Source organism: Ovis canadensis, chromosome 1 (genome assembly GCF_042477335.2).
Source record: "Ovis canadensis isolate MfBH-ARS-UI-01 breed Bighorn chromosome 1, ARS-UI_OviCan_v2, whole genome shotgun sequence".
In the NCBI taxonomy this organism is placed as follows: Eukaryota; Metazoa; Chordata; class Mammalia; order Artiodactyla; family Bovidae; genus Ovis; species Ovis canadensis.
In genome coordinates this window covers 34,271,296-34,288,655 of record NC_091245.1, presented here as the reverse complement: position 1 = coordinate 34,288,655, position 17,360 = coordinate 34,271,296, and the positions used below count along the sequence as shown (strand labels likewise).

At 47.2% G+C, this 17,360-nt stretch overlaps 2 long non-coding RNA genes across 2 annotated transcripts in view; both read right to left on the bottom strand.

Moving 5' to 3' along the window:
• LOC138441778 (uncharacterized) overlaps nucleotides 1-17,360 on the bottom strand; it is a 94,364-nt gene that overhangs the window by 55,641 nt on the left and 21,363 nt on the right. The gene's annotated exons all lie outside the window — the stretch shown is intronic.
• Nucleotides 2,200-4,761, bottom strand: LOC138441769 (uncharacterized). The gene is made up of 2 exons (XR_011257431.1): nucleotides 4,553-4,761; nucleotides 2,200-3,792 (listed from the first exon to the last, which is right to left on the bottom strand). It is a non-coding gene; the product is annotated as an uncharacterized lncRNA (long non-coding RNA).

The following is a 17,360-nucleotide window of genomic DNA, read 5'->3' as shown; positions in this document are numbered from 1 at the left end:
CCTCTCTGGGCTTTACTTCCCAGGAAGGAATTGACCAGGAGGTGAGAGGTGTGAGCAGCTCTCACTGGGGTGGGTGGAGGTGAGGAGCTAGAACCCAAAGCTCTGAAGAGGCTTATTGGGTTTAAAAACAAAATACTGAAGATGGGATTTCCCTGGCGGTTCAGTGTTTAAGACTCTGCGCTTCCAAAGCAGGGGGATGTGTGGACACAGGTTGGATCCCTGGTAGGGGAACTAAGATCCCAAATGCCACAGAGCATGGCTGCAAAGCAAAAGAACAAACAAAAAACCTGAAAAAGTGAAAATGCTGTCCCTTTGCTTTGTTTTGAATCATAATATGTATTTTTAATTTGAAACTCATTCAGAAAAGGCTTTTGCATTTATCTACAGTGACCTGGATTTCATAAAGAGGCAGAGAAACCCCGGTTGAGGGCAACTTAAAGTCCCCTCTGATTCTTGCCTCCAGGTCTAAGATGACTGACAGCCAGGCATATGGGAAAAAGAAGAGAGGTGCAGTGAATTGGCCGCTGAATTTAGGATTAGACCCAAATTGCAACTCAGATTATACTACTTACTCCCTGGTGAGACAGGCAAGTTAACGAACTTTTTTAGAGTGTCAATTTCTTCCTCGATAACATGATGTTTTCCTCACAAGTTCATTTTGCAATTAATTTGAAATAATGGACTTACAAGCATCTAGCACATAGTAGGTATTCAATAAAAATCAGTTGACTGGAAAATATTCAGTGGTCTCTCTGCATCCCAGCCCCTAATCATAAAGGCTTCCCTTGAGTGTCTACCATTTGCTGAACCCTCTCCACAGCTATCTCATGTTCAAGGAGAAACTCACAGTTTAATGTTTTGTCATCAGTTCAGCTCATTGCATTGTCTAAAGGTGGTTTAACCCTCAGAATACAGCATTGCTGGATGATGGGAATTTAGGGCATGCTGCCTGGGAATTCAGGGCATGCTGCCTGGAACCAGACCAGGATTCAAATCTTCTAAAATGTAAAGCTTTTTTTTTTTTTTTTTTTTACTCTGGAAACCTATCCACTGCATGCTTTTATTTCCAACCGTTAAGCACTTTCCCCCCTTACTTTCCACATTTAACTCAAGGCTTCATATGCAAAAGGCAAGCTTGAAACGATCATAACATTTAAGCAATGAATATAACGACAGCTTAAACTTGCATCGCAGGAAGATCTACATTCTATATTTAATAGCTTTAGTCATTTACAGCAAGAGTTATCACAGGCGCCCCAAAGAGGGAGGCTTGGAGAGGGAGAATTCTGCACCTTTGATTAAAGATGTCGTAGTCATAAGCTGTTTTGGAAATGATTAAGTGATAAATACAGTAAGTTCATCCTCAGTTCTGGGAACCCCACAGCACAGACAGTAATTTTCAGAGGCAGAAGCAATCATTATTATTTAAAGGTCTAAGCCTTAGTGCATTCGCTAAGTACAGGGAAGGAGGAACTCAGGTACCGGGAGTACCTACTAGACACTAAGTTCTCCATCACCTAAAACATCTAATGTCCACCCTCCAAGTAAAGACTTGTAACTAGACCACAAAAATAGGGGAAGAGGGACATTCACAATGTCAATTACCTCCCTGTCCCAGGCGCACACAATGCACATGTAAAACATGATCAAGTGCCTACAATGCTTAAGAATACGCAAGGAAGGCGGGCAAACTAAGAAAGGAGATCTTGCCCTTTGTTGAGGAGATGGCTGTGTGCCATCATTATTCCTGTCTGCATCCCCAGACCCTGCCTCCTACATCTGGTGGGAGTTAGGAACACGGAATAGGAAGCCAGATTTTGCCGCTCTGTGCAAATCCTACTTAGTAGCTGAGTGACCTTAGATAATCATTTAACCTCTCTGTCTCAGTTTCCTATTTGTGAAATGGAAAATAGTAATATCTCTGTCATACTGCAATTGTGTAGGATGAAAGGCACTCATAAGTGCAAAATGCTTAAGACAATGATGGCAAATAATAAGAGTTGCAAACATAACCGCGTGTAGTCTTGCCAGATGCTGGGGAGGGCCGTCTGTCCTCATCCCCACCCTGTGACGGCAATTGCAATGAAGCTCTCTTTTCCAGGTGGGGGAACTAAGAAAGTCCATCTGCCCAGGTCATCCAGTTCTGAATTGGCCTGAGAGTCCCACCCAGGCCCGCCTAGCAATAACAGTAAAACAGCATTTGTTTTTTTCTTTTTAATGTTCTAGACCTTTACAGCTAGGTACACATTTACTTCTCACAGCAATTACATGAGGTAAGACTCGCTAACTCCCATTTTACAGATGCAGAAACTGAGAGAGAGTTTAGGTAATTTTCTTAAGACCTTAGTGTTAGCAAATACCAGGGGCGGATTTAAGGTCAAGCCTAAGAACCTGACTGTTTCCACGGGCAAGGACAGGGCCGCCGGTCCCAGGACCTGAAGCTGGACGGGCTGATCAAAAGCCCCCTGCACCTTTTAGCCCCTGTTGGGAGGAGGGGTTTGGGACCGGGATTCTCAGGTCCGGGATGGGTCCCCAGGGCTGGGAGCAGGGGCGGGGCCTGCAGCGTCCGCGCCTGCGCGGGGCGGGGCCGTCGAGAACTGTCCCGGAGCACGCCTACCGCACGCTCGCCCCGCGGGAACCCCGGCTGCGGCCCCGCCTGCGCGCTTTACCCGTCGCCCTCCCGGGCCTGTCGCGCGCGCGTCCCTTTCGCTTTTAGCCCCAGCTGCGCTGACTGCTCGCGATTACTCAGAATCGTTTCTTCGGTTGGCGGAGTGACAAAAATCGGCAGTGGCTATCCGAGGACACCTGTTTACAAACAGGACCCCCGCCCCCAGCCGAAAACACCCCAGGCCGAGAGCCCGGAAATCTCGGTTCTCCTCCCACTCCGCCTCTCGCTCTCAGTGGGACTGGTTTCGGGCCTCAGTTTGCCTGTTTGTGTACTTCAGGTCAAGAATGTGTGTGCAATCGAACGAAAGGTGTGCGAGGTGGAAACAGCCTGACATTTAAGTCTTCTGTTTTCAGCTATCATTATTTTAAAATTATATTCTTCTCCATCGTAATCTATTTTAATAAATATATATTTAATTTAAAAAAAAGAATATGATTGGTCACCGAGGAAAAGTAGTCTTGTTACTTTTCCTGTGCTTCGAGTCCACTTGTTTGAAATACCAGCAGCTCTGGAAGGCCCTTTCAACTCCCTACGATCTGTTAATCTGATTCGTGTATTTTTTTTTCTTCTCCTTTAAGACTTTTACAGTCTCGCTGGTGACCGGTGGGGTGGTTTTGCAGCCAGCTATACTCGGTTAGAATTTCTTGGTTTGCCACTTTTTTCGCCTATGGCACCTCGGTCAAGCCACTTACACTTGGTGAGCCTCAGTCTCTCGTCTATAAAATGGAGAGGATACTCCCAGGGTCGCGGGGAGAATTCAGGACGATACTTGTCAAGGGCCTGTCACGCGCGGGGTGACCCACGGAAGAGGGTGCAGGTGGGTGGGGACTTTCACGTGCTAGGTTTCTCCGCTCGGCTCGTTCTGAGGGGCCCGGAGTGCCGCCCCCGCGCGACGGCTGAGCGTGGCCGGCTCTCGGCCTCTCCCGGCCCGGCTGAGGCGGTCGTACCGGTTCCGAACCCTTCCCCCACCGGCCGGCTTCTGGCTGCAACCTGCAGGCAGAACGCCAGGCTTTATTTACACAAAAGCAGCGGGTGGAAGCTGGCCTTGTATGGACGAAAGAAACGTTGGCGGGCCGGGAACGTCGCCGGGGGAGGCAGTACAAAGCGGTTCTCCTGATAGGAATCTGTGAATAAATAAATAACGCGAATCAAAGAACGCATTGGAATGCCCTCCTAGGATCACAGAAACAGGACCTAAAGGCAGCCTTCGGAATCCTTCCACACGTCCCGCCCTGTCCGATAACTTGTCAAAGAGGTTGATTCTGGAGTTATTATCAAACCAGGACTCCTGCCACCCAGATCCTACGGTCCTAGGGTGGCCTCTGGGGCGCACCTTCCGGGCTGGGAGTGAGACCTGGGTCTGAAACAAACAGAAAGGGAACCCCGTTTTATCGTGGCTCAGACGGTAAAGCGTCTGTCTACAATGCGGGAGACCCAGGTTCGAGCCCTGGGTCGGGAAGATCCCCTGGAGAAGGAAATGGCAACCCACTCCAGTACCCTTGCCTGGAAAATCCCATGGACGGAGGAGTCTGGTAGGCAATAGTCCATGGGTCGCAAAGAGTCGGACACGACTGAGCAACTCCACTACTCCACTACTCAGGTGCTAGGCATCGTTCCTATGCGGTTTCATGACTCCTCACACCACGCTTTGAGCAGGATCCCGTACTCTGGTAGGCAGGGGAAGTTAACTGCTCCAGAACACAAAAGCCGGTAGATGGGACTGAATTCCAATACAGTTCTGTCCCTGGTTCCTTCCATCCAACCTTCCTGCCCCTGGCAGGGGGCAAGGATAAAGCGCAAAAGGCGCGTTTGCAACTACAGACAGTGGTGCGATGACCTAGCTGTTTCTGGGCGCCGCCCCTCCCCTCCTTTTTCTTTACCTACCTACAGGATGTCCAAAGCCTCTTCCAGTTCTACCTATCAGCTGATTCGCTGCTGCCGCGCCCGCTCGCCTAATTTAGCAGCCGGAAGTCGCACGCCCGGCGACCGCTGACCTAGAGCCCTTAGTCTTATCATTGCCAAAGCCAGTGTTGGCCCAGAGGACACACAGGTGCGCCCAGGGCACGTATTTCTCCAGCCTCCGCCCTAGTCACGGGGCTGCATCCGGTCCAGGAGCCAAGGAAACTGGTCCAGCGGCTCCTTTCCCGGCAGGGCCCCGCCCACGCCCACCCCAGCGGAGGCCCAGAACAGGTTTCTTCACTTTCCCTGGCCCAGCTCCCGCCTCGGGCGAGAAAGGGAAGCCGGTTGCTCAATGTGCCTGAGGATCGTTCTGGTTCGCAGGCTACTCGTGGACGAGCCATCAGTCAGGTAGACCCAACTCAAGCCACCAGGCACAGTACACCGGCTTGTGCACCAAGGGCTACCCAGCAAACCCTTAGGGTTCCTCAGGGGACACCTGGGCTCCTTGCTCTGTGCAGGGCGGGCCAGCATCAGGTCCTAAGGGGAAGGTGAGCAGAATGGGATGAGTTACCCGGCCACCTGGGTCCATCCAGCAATGAGGGGGTGTGGGAGTCCAGTGTCAGGCTTGCCCTGGGGGTGGCACACTGTCACTGGCCACTGGCCCTCCATCCTCATGTGCCCAGGGTTTTGGGGGACTTTCTCAGAAGCCTGGCTCCTCAGTTTTAGACCTCTTGGCCGAGAGGAAAGCTTGGGCAAAAACCCCTTCAAATAGAATTTACTCACACATATTTACTGAGTGCCAGGCACTGTGCTAGGCCCGGGAGATCACCATGACCCAGACACAGAACCTGCTCTCATCAGTTCTAGCTTAGTGAGTCAGCCAGGTAACAAATAGATCATTTTAATACGGGGCAAAGAACCATTTCCTGGAGCTTGTCTGGGAGAAGACCCGGAGTTGGTTAGAGGTGGGGTCAGGAAGCTTTAGAAAAAACTTTCTCAGGCTTCAAACACTGCTCTTTTCCTTCTTCCTTTCATCTCTCTGCACTCATTTCTGGAGTACCTGCACCATGCTGAGAGCTCAAGGAGCAGTTGATGTATTAGGGTGTCGTGTTTAAAACATCAGGTCTCTGGCTACAGCCACTTACTTTCTGCCACTGAATGATTTGCATAATTTCTGGAGTGCATAACTCCACTTTCTTTATCTGTAAAATAGGGATAAAGATAACACCAGCTTCATAGAACAAGGTCTGGCCCATGGTAGCTATTAATGAGTGGAATCTATTGTATTACTTTGTTGTTTGTGGTTCACATACTTCTTCCAGTCTGCACAACCACCACCAATCCTCCACCCCCACTGTGGTTGACAGTGCAGGTAACTTCATACCCATTTTACAGATGAGGAAGCGGACTTGGACAAATTAACAGGATGGCTCATGTCTGGTAAGTTTTCAAGACCAGGATCCTGGGGAGCAGAGGTCTCCCGAAATAGGGGAGATATTCTGACCTTCATCTGCCCTCCCTGAAACCTCAGATGACTGGTTAAGACTGAACTGTCTGGAGAACTTCCTTTGACCTAGATCCTGTGGGCTCTACCAGAACACCAGCCAGAAAATGCAAGCAGCCACACCCTCAGCCTTCTTGCCCCAACCTGCACTTCATGCTGGGGATCATGCTTTCAGGGACTGTTCTTTCAAAGGGGGGATTATAACTGGACGGCTGCTGTGTGCCAGACCCTACACCAGGCATGCGCATCAGGGCGATTTCATCTCCTGTGAGCCATCTTCTGTGGTCAGGGAAAGGAGGAGGAAAGAATCAGCTTATCCCAATAATGATTATGTGTCCACAATAAAGCTTGACACATGTGCGTTCAATCCCGAGTGCTCTTTCTAAAGTGCAAATGTGACTGCTGCTGCTACTGCTAAGTCGCTTCAGTCGTGTCCGACTCTGTGCGACCCCATAGACGGCAGCCCACCCTGCTCTCCCGCCCCTGGGATTCTCCAGGCAAGAATACTGGAGTGGGTTGCCATTTCCTTCTCCAATACCTGAAAGTGAAAGTGAACTATGTTATTCCAATTCTCTTGTTTAAAATCTCTCAGTGGTCTCCCACTGCCTTTTTAGAGTCCGCACTGAGGAAAGGCAGACTCAGCTAGTCACATTATCACATCTGCTGTTTCCACTGATCTCCTGGCCTTTGCATATGCAATTCCTTCTTCCTGGAATGCCCTTCCCAGCTCCTCACTTCCTTTCCTACTTTTATATGGTTAAATACTATTTATCCTTCAGCTCTCAGCTAGATGTCACCTCCTCCAGGAAGCCCTCCTTGTCCACTCAAACAGGACTAAGCCTGACTACACTCTCTTGTAAGTACCTGTTTAACAGTCTCTCCCACTAGATGGTGAGCTCCTTAGGGTCAGGGACGGTGTCCTCAGCACCAAGAATGGCATGGCTCATAACAGGCATTCAATAAAAATTTAATGGATGGATGAGAAAATGTTGAGCATGAAGACCATCTCCATTTAACAGAGGAGAAAACCAAGTCTCAAAGAAGGCAAAAATACCTATCTTAGGTCAAATAGCTGGTTAGTGGGTGAATTGAGCTAGAGATAAATTCTTCCAAGTCCCATCTTGTTTCACTATTTTACTTATATTGAAGATAATACAACCTCCTTCTAAGTTGTCTTATTGAAGTTGTTCTTAGCACTGCCTCTCCACATTTTACAGAAACACATTCTGGGTTCTGATAATGGAATATTTATGAATACCAATCATCAAACCTATAGTTAGTCACAGGGACCAATTTTAGGTGCCTGAGACAGCTTATATCTCATGACACCTTAGAGAGGACAACATTATGATGTCTGCTTAACACATGAGGAAGCTTGTTCAGAGAGGTTAAGTGACTTGCTCAAAGTTCCACAGCCTTCAAACCCAAGTTAATCTCCAGCTCCTAAGCCCAGGTTTTTTTCCATCTCCCCAGACAGCCGCCTGACCGTGGCTCTAGAGCCAGCTCTCATGTAGCTTTAGGCACCAACTGGACCCAGGTTCTCTTTCAAAAGGGATATAGATGAAACTCCATAACTTCAAGGGATCTTCTGGACTTGACCCAAATGTCATCCTAACGCTGCCTTTTTGCTCTGGCCACTCCTCTCTTTTCCCTTGGGTTGCAGCATCTGCACTGGCTCCACCTCTGGGGAAAAGTCAGGGCATGGGAAGCTGTCCTTGTTCCTTGTTCCCAGTAAATGGCCCCCTTGGGAACCAGGCAGGTAGGAGCAGATCCTCCTGTTCTCAGGTGTCTCAACAAACAAACTATTTAGCAATTACACACGCCTTTGGATGGAGCACCCACAGCCTTTCCTGACTCCAAGGAGCTGCTCCTCGACTCCACCCCAAGAGCTTCACTAAGGTGCTTGCATTGATTTATTGATTCAATGACTATCTGCCCATCTCCTACCTCTATTACGCTGCTCTTTCAGCTAACAGTGTTCCCCTTGGAGCCCTGGCACTTTTTCAACTATCTGAGATGAGGAAGCTCCCCCAACTATCTCATATTAGACAAGAAGGGAGGGGCTGTATCTGTTTTGTTTGTCACTCCATCCCCATTACCTGGTGGCTCAGATGGTAAAGAGTCTGCCTGCAATGCAGGAAACCCTAGTTCGATACCTGGGTTGTGAAGATCTGCTGGAGAAGGGAATGGCAACCCATTTCAGTATTCTTGCCTGGAAAATCCCATGGACACAGGAGCCTGGCCGGCTACAGTCCTTGGGGTCACAAAGAGTCAGACATGACTGAGCAACTAACACACACACACTCATCACCTAGCGCTATGCCTGACACATGGTTGGCCTTTAATGAAACGATTGTTGAACAGCTGAATACTAAAGCTCCATTCATCTCTTAAGAGTTAATCCTCCACTTAGAGATAGGAATCATGGCATGTTAGATCAAAGGGGAACCCAGAGGAAATAAAACTTACTCTAAATCCTTCATTCTACAGAAACGGAGACCCAGAAAATGGAGATACAAAGTCTAGGGAAGATCTACAGGATAGTTCAGGCCTCCTGACTTTTGTCTCAGCACCCTCTCCATATTAGGACCCTACCCCCAAACCATAAACATGCTGTGCTGTGCTTAGTTGCTCAGTCGTGTCCAACTCTTTGCAACCCTATGGACTACAGCCTGCCAGGTTCCTCTGTCCATGGGGATTCTCCAGGCAAGAATACTGGAGTGGGTTGCTATGCCTGCCTCCAGGAACATATTCTTTTCTAATTCTCACAGCAGGCACCTGGAGCTGGGAGCAGGGAAGGGACAGCATTGCCATTGCCAAATGGCAGAAAAGAAAAGTGGGGTTCAGAGAGGTGAGTGGAGTGTACCCAACATCACACAGCTGGAATCCAGGCTTTTCCTGTCACAGCCTGTGTTCAGAGCTCCTTCTACCCCATTCTCCCTCCCCACTGCTCTCTGCTTTTATGAGCCTTGAAAAAGATTTGAAGGTTCTAGGATTTCAAGGACTTTCATCTTTATTATTCATCTTGCTTCTGGAAGATCTGGTTAATCTGTGTGCCCAGTGCAAAATATGAAGACCATTAAGGTATTAATCAATATCGTTCAGGTATTCAAAATTGTCATTTACTCTAAAAGGGGGCTGGTGGCCCAAATGCTTATCTTAAATGTTCAAATGTGACACTGAGGATATCTGCTTTCTATGAGGGGCACTGCTGAGTGGGGCTGGGGGCTTTGGAAGACCACTAGAGCCCATCACAAATCTCAAAGGTCCCTTTTGGACCCTGGCCACGCCAGCTCTCTCTGACCACAGGATTGTCCAGGCCACAGGTCCTGGTCATGGCTAATGCTGCCTCAGCAACCACAAAACTATGGTGATGGCAGGGAACAGTCTTTAAAGGAGGCCAGTGCCTTAGGGGAAAAAGACAGAGAAAGGGCCAAACAAGCAAGGGTGGCCATTGTTGTACCTCCAGACATCACACTTAAGTGACCTGGGGTGAAGATTTATATCTCTAGGACAAAATAGCCCAATTACTCAAGAATGAAAAGATAAAGCACTTCTTTCTCTGAAAGAGCAGGGGCAGTCAGCATGCCAGCATCCTGGTTCATGAATTAGAGATCATTTATAACTTCATTGAAGAATAAAATGTGCCGCTGATAACCTTAAAATGTCAGTGTAACCTGCTGTTTGGACAGCACTGGGCAGGAGCCCCTGCTCTGCTCCACACCAACTGAGTGATCTTGGGGAGATGGCCCCAACTTCCTGAATTTGTCTCCTGGGCCACACAGGGCACTAATGGAGGCCCTTGGCAGGGTTTGTGGGAGTCCAATGATATCACAGATGTAAAGTGCCCAGTACCATGCCTAGCCCAGAAATGTGAAATGTTAGTTGCTCAGTCATGTCCAACTCTTTGCGACCCCATTGACTGTAGCCCTCCAGGCTCCTCTGTCCATGGAATTCTCCAAGCAAGAATACTGGAGTGGGTAGCCATTCCCTTCTCCAGGGGATCTTCCCAACCCAGGGATCAAACCCAGGTCTCCTGCATTGCAGGAGGGTTCTTTACCATCTGAGCCTCCAGGGATGCCCACCTGGCCCCTAATGAGTGCCAAACAAATATTAGCTCCTTAAAAAAAAAAAAAGAATGGGAAATGAACTGTGCTCTGGAAATAGAATAGTCATGGAACAACTCAGCTTCCCACCCCACCCCAAACCCCACCTCCTGCCCCAGCAAAGTAAACTTCCACTGGGGCCCCCAGAGCCACTTCCCATTGGCGTGTTCAAGGACTAGCCTCACCATGTGCCTGGCCTCCTGCGCAGTGGGCTTGTGTGCTCCCTTTCCTGTTTTCCTTGAGGCAGGCTTTGCCAGCAAAAAATGCAGTTAGCACTCAAAATGCAATCATTACGACTCACCTAGCAGGCACGTCAACATGCCTGTTGACATGTGCTCACAAATACTAAAAATGCATGCAATGTGATGCAGCCAGATAAAGCTCATGGCACCCTTCCACGTACATTCAGGGAAATAGTAGAGCAGAATGGAAAAAGCAGATGCTTTGGAGCTGGGTGAATGGGGGTTCCGAGCTGTTTCCTTCTTTTAATAGTGGTATGATCTTGAGCACGTCTCTAGGCATCTCAGTCCCCTTCATCTGAAACACCGTATTCACAATTCTTAGCTTTTGGTCTTGTTTCAAGGATTGTATAAGACCATGTATGTAAAAGAATGGTCTGATATGCAACAGATGCTTAAAGGTATTTATTGCAGAAATGCCAAGAATCTGAAAAGGGAGGAGAGAGGGAGGGTCCAGTGCTGGACTCACCTTCTTTATGGTGTTTTACCTTTTTCCTGTTTCTCAGCTCCTTAGGGGCTTTTTGCCTCTTTACAGTAAGATCTTGACCTTAACTGATTTTACTGTTAAGGACCTGTTTCCATTTTACCTCATCAAATGAGCCAGGAGACGATCTGAGTGTGATCGTCCTCATCTCCCTTCCACATCTCCCCACCTCCCACCCATGATCCCAAATGCCCTGGCAGAGCTAGAGACAGCAGGTCCTCAGTGAAGGCTGGGAAAGGAGCACTGGATTTATCTTTATCCTCAAACTTCTTGCCATGGCCCTAATCCCCTCCTTCTTCCCTCTGCCTCTTTGAGCCTAGTTGGGTGAGAGGGACTATAGCGAGCAAGAAGGGTGAAGATAAAGAAGGGCACAGGATTGACAGTCCAGATCTGGAATAGATATTTTGGAATGGGAAACAAACAAAAAAAGTGCTGCAAAAAGAGTAACTCTCCCCCTATCCCCCTCCTCATTTATCTGAAACATTGTCAGGAGGAGAAGGAAGACAATAAAGGGAAGAAATCCAGATCTGAGACATATTCAAATCTGAGAATCATATTTTGCATAACATAGAGAACTTTCCTTAACTTTGTGCTGTTTCACCTTCACACCATCTTGGTGAGGCAGACACTGTTAGCCCATTCCTCTGTTAGCCCATTCCACAGATGGTAAAACCAAGGATAAGAGAAGTATAGCCACTTGCCTGAGATCACACAACAGGGGAATACCAGATACGGTGCTCAAAATGGAGTCTTCCTCATCCAGATCCCTGCTTCTTCCTGTTATGGGGGTCATTTCTCCATAGGACAAAGAAGAGGAATTCTGAGTCATTGACCCATCTTGAACTCTTCTCTATTCTGCCTCTTCTCTGACAATCCAACAACCTAGGTGGTGTACACACAGGGCTATGCACTTATTCATCAAGTTACACTCGTAACTTGTGCACTTTTCTGCATATATGTTATACTTCTTAAAAAAAAATGACATGATAAATATAAATTTAGGATCTACTACAAAGTACTTTCCATTACAGTCTTTCTCTAATTTTTATTTTTAATAGGCAGATATGTCTATCTCTCCATTACCCTCTGGATGGCTTACAGTACCCTGTCCAATCTGACCCCTTGCCTGCCTCTTCAGCCCACAGGGCTTCCTGTGGATTCCTTTTCTTCTACCTAGAACTCCTCCCTCTTTGGGCATGGCTGCTTCCTACTACCTCATCTTTCAGGTCTCCTGTGAGATACTACCCCTCCTCCTCCAGGAAGACTTCTCTGACCACCATGCCTCCAGAGCTCTCCAGATCTCCAGACTTTCTGCCAAGCCCCCACAGCTTCAGGGTCCACCTCCTCCAAGCCCTACCATGCTGAGTTGGAAACACCTGTTACTCTCTACCTGTTACCCATCCCCCACACACACCCTCTCACCACTACCACCACCCTCCCCACCAGTTGGTGGTCACCTTATCATTTCTACTTCCTTGCACCCAGCTTAGCAGGGGTTCAGCAGTGTTACTGGATCAAAGAATGAATGAATCAAACCCCTACCTATCTCCCAGAAGGGTGTGTTTTACTCTTTACTTGAAACTCTGGTTGCTCAGCTGTGTGTATTCTGTCCCTTTGCCTAATCTGAAATTCTTGAAGAAACTGTATTAGATCAAACTGTGTCCCCCTGCCCCCAAAAGATATGTCCAACCCCTAGTGTTTGGGAATATGACCCTATTAGAAATAGGGGTTTTGTGGGTAAAACTAAATTAAGGATCTCATTGTGGATTTAGGGTCAGCCCTAAATCCAATGACTAGTGACTTAGAAAGGAGAGGGTGACGTGAGACAAAGAAATACCTAGCGGGGAGGGATGGAAGGCAGGCAGGGATGGAAGCAGAGATTAGAGAGATGCTGCCCCAAGCCAAGTGTTATCAGGAGTCACAGGAAGCTGGAAGCAGCAAAGAAGGGATCTTCCCTCAGAACCTTCAAAGGGAGTGCAGCCCTGCTAACTAACACCTTGATTTTTTGACCTCTAGAATTATTCAAGAAGAAAATTTTGTTGTTCAAAGCCACCAAGCTTGTGGCATTTGTTACAGCAGCCCTGGGAAACTAACTGGAGCAGAACCATGCCTTTCACTGCCTGCCTGCCTGTCCCAGAATCTTCCACCCTGCCATGCAAACAGAGAAGACTCTTGAGAGTCCCTTGAACTGCGAGGAGGTCAAGCCAGTCCATCCTAAAGGAAATCAACCCTAGATATTCATTGGAAGGACTAATGCTGAAGCTGAAGCTCTAATACTTTGGCACCTGATGTGAAGAGCCAACTCACTGGAAAAGACCCTGATGCTGGGAAACACTGAGGGCAAGAGGAGAAGGGGGTGACAGAGGATGAGATGGATGGATGGCATCACCAACTTAATGGACACAAGTTTGAGCAAATTCCAGGAGATAATGAAGGACAAGGAAGCCTGGCATGCTGCAGTCCATGGGATCGCAGAGTCAGACACAACTAATCACAACATGCAAATAGTAGGACCTCTATGAAAGCCTTATGCAGTACCGATTCCAAAAGGCCTTGTCTCCGTGTTTAGCTGGCTTGTCTATCCCAAAGGTTGACCAAAGCCAAAGTAAGTTTACATCACAGTTGTGAAAATCAGTGTGCATGGGAGGCACTAGCGCTACTGAGGGTTCACCATGGGCTACCATTCTTCCTCAGTGTCCCATTTTGCCATCTTTCATTCAGCACATAGTACTGAGTACCTGTTGTCAAGGCCCATTTTACAGAGAAGGATACTGAGGGTCAGGGAAGGAGGGTAAGTGCTCAAGATCTCACAGTGAATAAAGGGTGGTGTTGGGACTGGAAACCCAGACCCCCAGTACAACTTTGCCCTCCACTAAGCTACCATACTTTACAGGAACGGAATCAGGACAGGAGGGTGAAGGCAGGGAGAGATCAGGTGGCTAAGAGTGATTCAGTGCTAGCAGACTTTGTGTTTTTGCTTTCATAGTCTGGGAACAAGCAGATATTACATCTCTAACTTTCAGTTTGTGGTAGTATACTAAACACAAAACATTAGTAAAAAAAAAATGAGTGATCTTTATCTATGATCGATACATTATCTATGTGAGCAAAATTAATCATATTGCAAAGCTGCCATGAGAATTCCAGACAACAGTGCAACTCTGCATGAGGCAGTGTAAAGCCAGGTATGTCACTGCCACAGATGAGACAGATCTGGTCTTGAAGGTGCATATATGAAGGGGGTGGGTCCCTAAAAGGCCACCTGATTTCCCTCTTCACTGCTCATCACCTTGGCTTGGATACAATAAATACTGGACAGTGAGCCATCAGGGCTGGAATCACCTGGAACAGCTATGCAGGCTCTTCCCTATCATTTCATACAGAGGCCACACACATTCATCAATTCGGCAAATATTAATTGAGCACCTACTATGTGTTGGGCTCTGGGGACTCAGCAGAAAACAAAGTCTGTTCTTCTAGAGCTTACCTTCCATTGTAGGTAGAGAGGCAATCAAAAGTAAAGGAATAAATCTAGAATCTGTCTCTGAAAAGTGAGGAGATAAATAAAATGGAGGATTGAGAGTGACTGGGGTGTTATTTTATGTAAGGTCATCACAGAGCACCTTTCTGATAAGGTGACATGTGGGCAGAGATGTGAGGAAGTGAGAATGAACTCTATAGCTGCTTGGAGGGAGAGAGAACTGCACTTATAAAAGACCCAAAGCTGGAACATCCTTGGAAAGTTCCCGTAATAGTCAGAAGGCTTTTGAGGCTGGAGCAGAGTTAAAAAGTGCTAGGAAGCTGGCTCAGAGAGTTTGCCAGAAGACAGTTCACACACAGAGCCTTTTGGACTATGGTGAGGGCCACAGACTGTTCTCAGTGTGATGAGAAGCTACTGGAAGGAGTGGCACAGAGGAGTAGCAAGGTCTGGGTCAGGTTACAAAAGGATACCCTGTGTGGAGAATACAACCACAGAGTGTTGGATGGAGAAGAGGATGAAGGAGGCCAGGGAGAGCTGCTGCCACAATCCAGGAACAAGGTGACCCTGGATAGGGGGGCTGAGTCAGTAGATGGAGGCTGACCGAAAAAGAAAAAAGGGAGGAAGGGAAATAAAGGAAAAGGATGGGAAGGAGAAAATAAAGATGGAGTATGAGAAAAGAAGGGCCTTCCTGGTGGCTCAGACAGTAAAGAATCCTCCTGCAATGCAGGAGATCTGGGTTTGATCCCTGGGTCGGGAAGATCCCCTGGAGAAAGGAATGGCTACCCACTCCAGTACCCTTGTTTGGAGAATTCCATGGACAGAGAAGCCTTTGGGCTACAGTCCACAAGGTCTCAAAGAGTCAGATACGACTGAGCGAGTAACACACAACATGAGAGAAAAGAATGTGTTTACATGAGAGAAAAGAATGTGTTTTACATATCAAACAAGAACACAGCCATCCCGAATGTCAGCCTCTGGGATGGGAAAAAGGGAAACAGATACTTCCAATGAGCTATCCGAGGTACTAGGTCTCTCCATAGGTCCCACCTCATCACATGACAATCATCTGAGGTGGGAATAATCAGCCTTTATTTCACAGTTGAGGAATCTGAGGCCCAGGAAAGTTAAATAATTCCTCCAGGTCACACAGTTGGTATGAGAGTGCTAGAATCAAAGCTGAGGAATTGTCTGACTCCAAAGCCTGCTCTTTCCAAACCTCATTCTAACTGGGTGCAGAGAAGGGTACAGAGGTAGTCCCTGCCCTAAAAAATCTCCTTGACTGGTGCTCTGTGACAACCTAGAGGGGTGGAAGGGGGAGGGAGGTGTAAGAAGAAGGGGACATATGTATATCTATGGCTGATTCATGTTGATGCATGGCAGAAACCATTATAATAGTGTAAAGTAATTATCCTCCAATTAAAAATTAAATTACAAAAAAAATCTCCCTGATTTATAGTAATCCCATGAGGTCAGAACTGTTTTAACCCCTGGTTTTAGAAATGACAAAACTGATGCCCAGAGAGGTTAGGTGACTTGCCTAAGTCACAACAGCTGGTAAGAGACAGAGCCAAAATTCAAACCCTGGTCAAGCTCCAGATATCTTAACCACTACTCTGTGTCATCTTATAATATAGTTGCTTGGAGTATTAGTGAAACATATTTTTAAGCCTCATTTACAGCCAGATGATAAGTAATAAAGGAACCAAATCATCTAAGTACACCAGTATCTCAAGACTTCCTGAAGAACACACACCATGCATGTGTTTGCACACTACATTTATTGACACATAATATGGACACACCTATAAACTGCATGCATATACAACATTCCAGAGTCAATTACTCCCTAAATTAGCCTCTGTTATCTGGCTGTCTGGGGAAGCTAAGTCGTTTACCCAATTATGATAAATTGCCAAAGCTACCTTGTCCATTCCCAAGAAGTACTGGATGTAGTCTTCAAATTACCTCTTAAAAAGTCAACTGGAAAAGTCTGCTAACATTTCCTTGAGAAGGTCGGGATGAGATGGGAGTTAGAAGGTTGAAATGTTGGTATCATCCCCTAGCAATGGAGGCCTCTGTGAAACACCGATTTTCAACGCCTTGCTTCCTCTCTGGAAATACAGACTCTGCCCCGCTGGTATGTAATTCAATTCCAAGCATCAGAAGCAAAAGTCTCCTGTTGAGAGGTGCTATGGTGTAGGGAAATGTGTGGAAGCTAAATTTGTCCTCCGGCAGTTCTAAACCCATTCCCAGCTATGTGAACCCAAGCAGGTGACTGGGTTCCCTTAGAAACAAAATAAGGATAATACCTACCTCTAAGCTATCATGAGGATTATAAAAGATGCCTTAAATAAAGTGTCAAGCACAGAGTTGAGGCTGATGGAGTGTCAAAGTTCAGTGTCTTGACCTTTTCCCTACAAGATAGAAAGTCACTAACTTCCAACCAATAGAACCTATAATTACTATTTTTGGCCACCACCGGAAGGACTTTTTTTTTCTGTTTTTTAAAGCAGTCAGATGTTTTCACAAAGGCAGGCAGGTCCAGGCATCATTACCAGGTTGCTAGGTGTTGTTAAACCACCTACATAGCCGCAGAGTGGGCAGCAATTAATGTAATTAGCGTAGTGATGAGTGTCCTCAGCAGCAATAAACAGCTCAGGCCTGTAGAACTTGACAGACCTGCTGCTCCCACAAGGCTTCTGACACTATGCGTCCACTTGGGGAGCCATGTAGTGTAGTTTTGTGGGAAAAGACCATCTTTGACTGTTGGAAACAGATGTAAATCCTGTCTTTGGAAATTGCTAGCTGTATGACTGAGAGCAAGCCATGTCACATCTCTGAGCCTTAGTTTCCATATCTATACAATGGGCTTATTGCAGTTATCATCATCACCATCATCAACACAGCAGAAAAGCCCCAGCCAAGCTGATGTTGAACTTGAAAAAGGGTGCAGAGTTCAAAGAAGACATGGGCACCTAG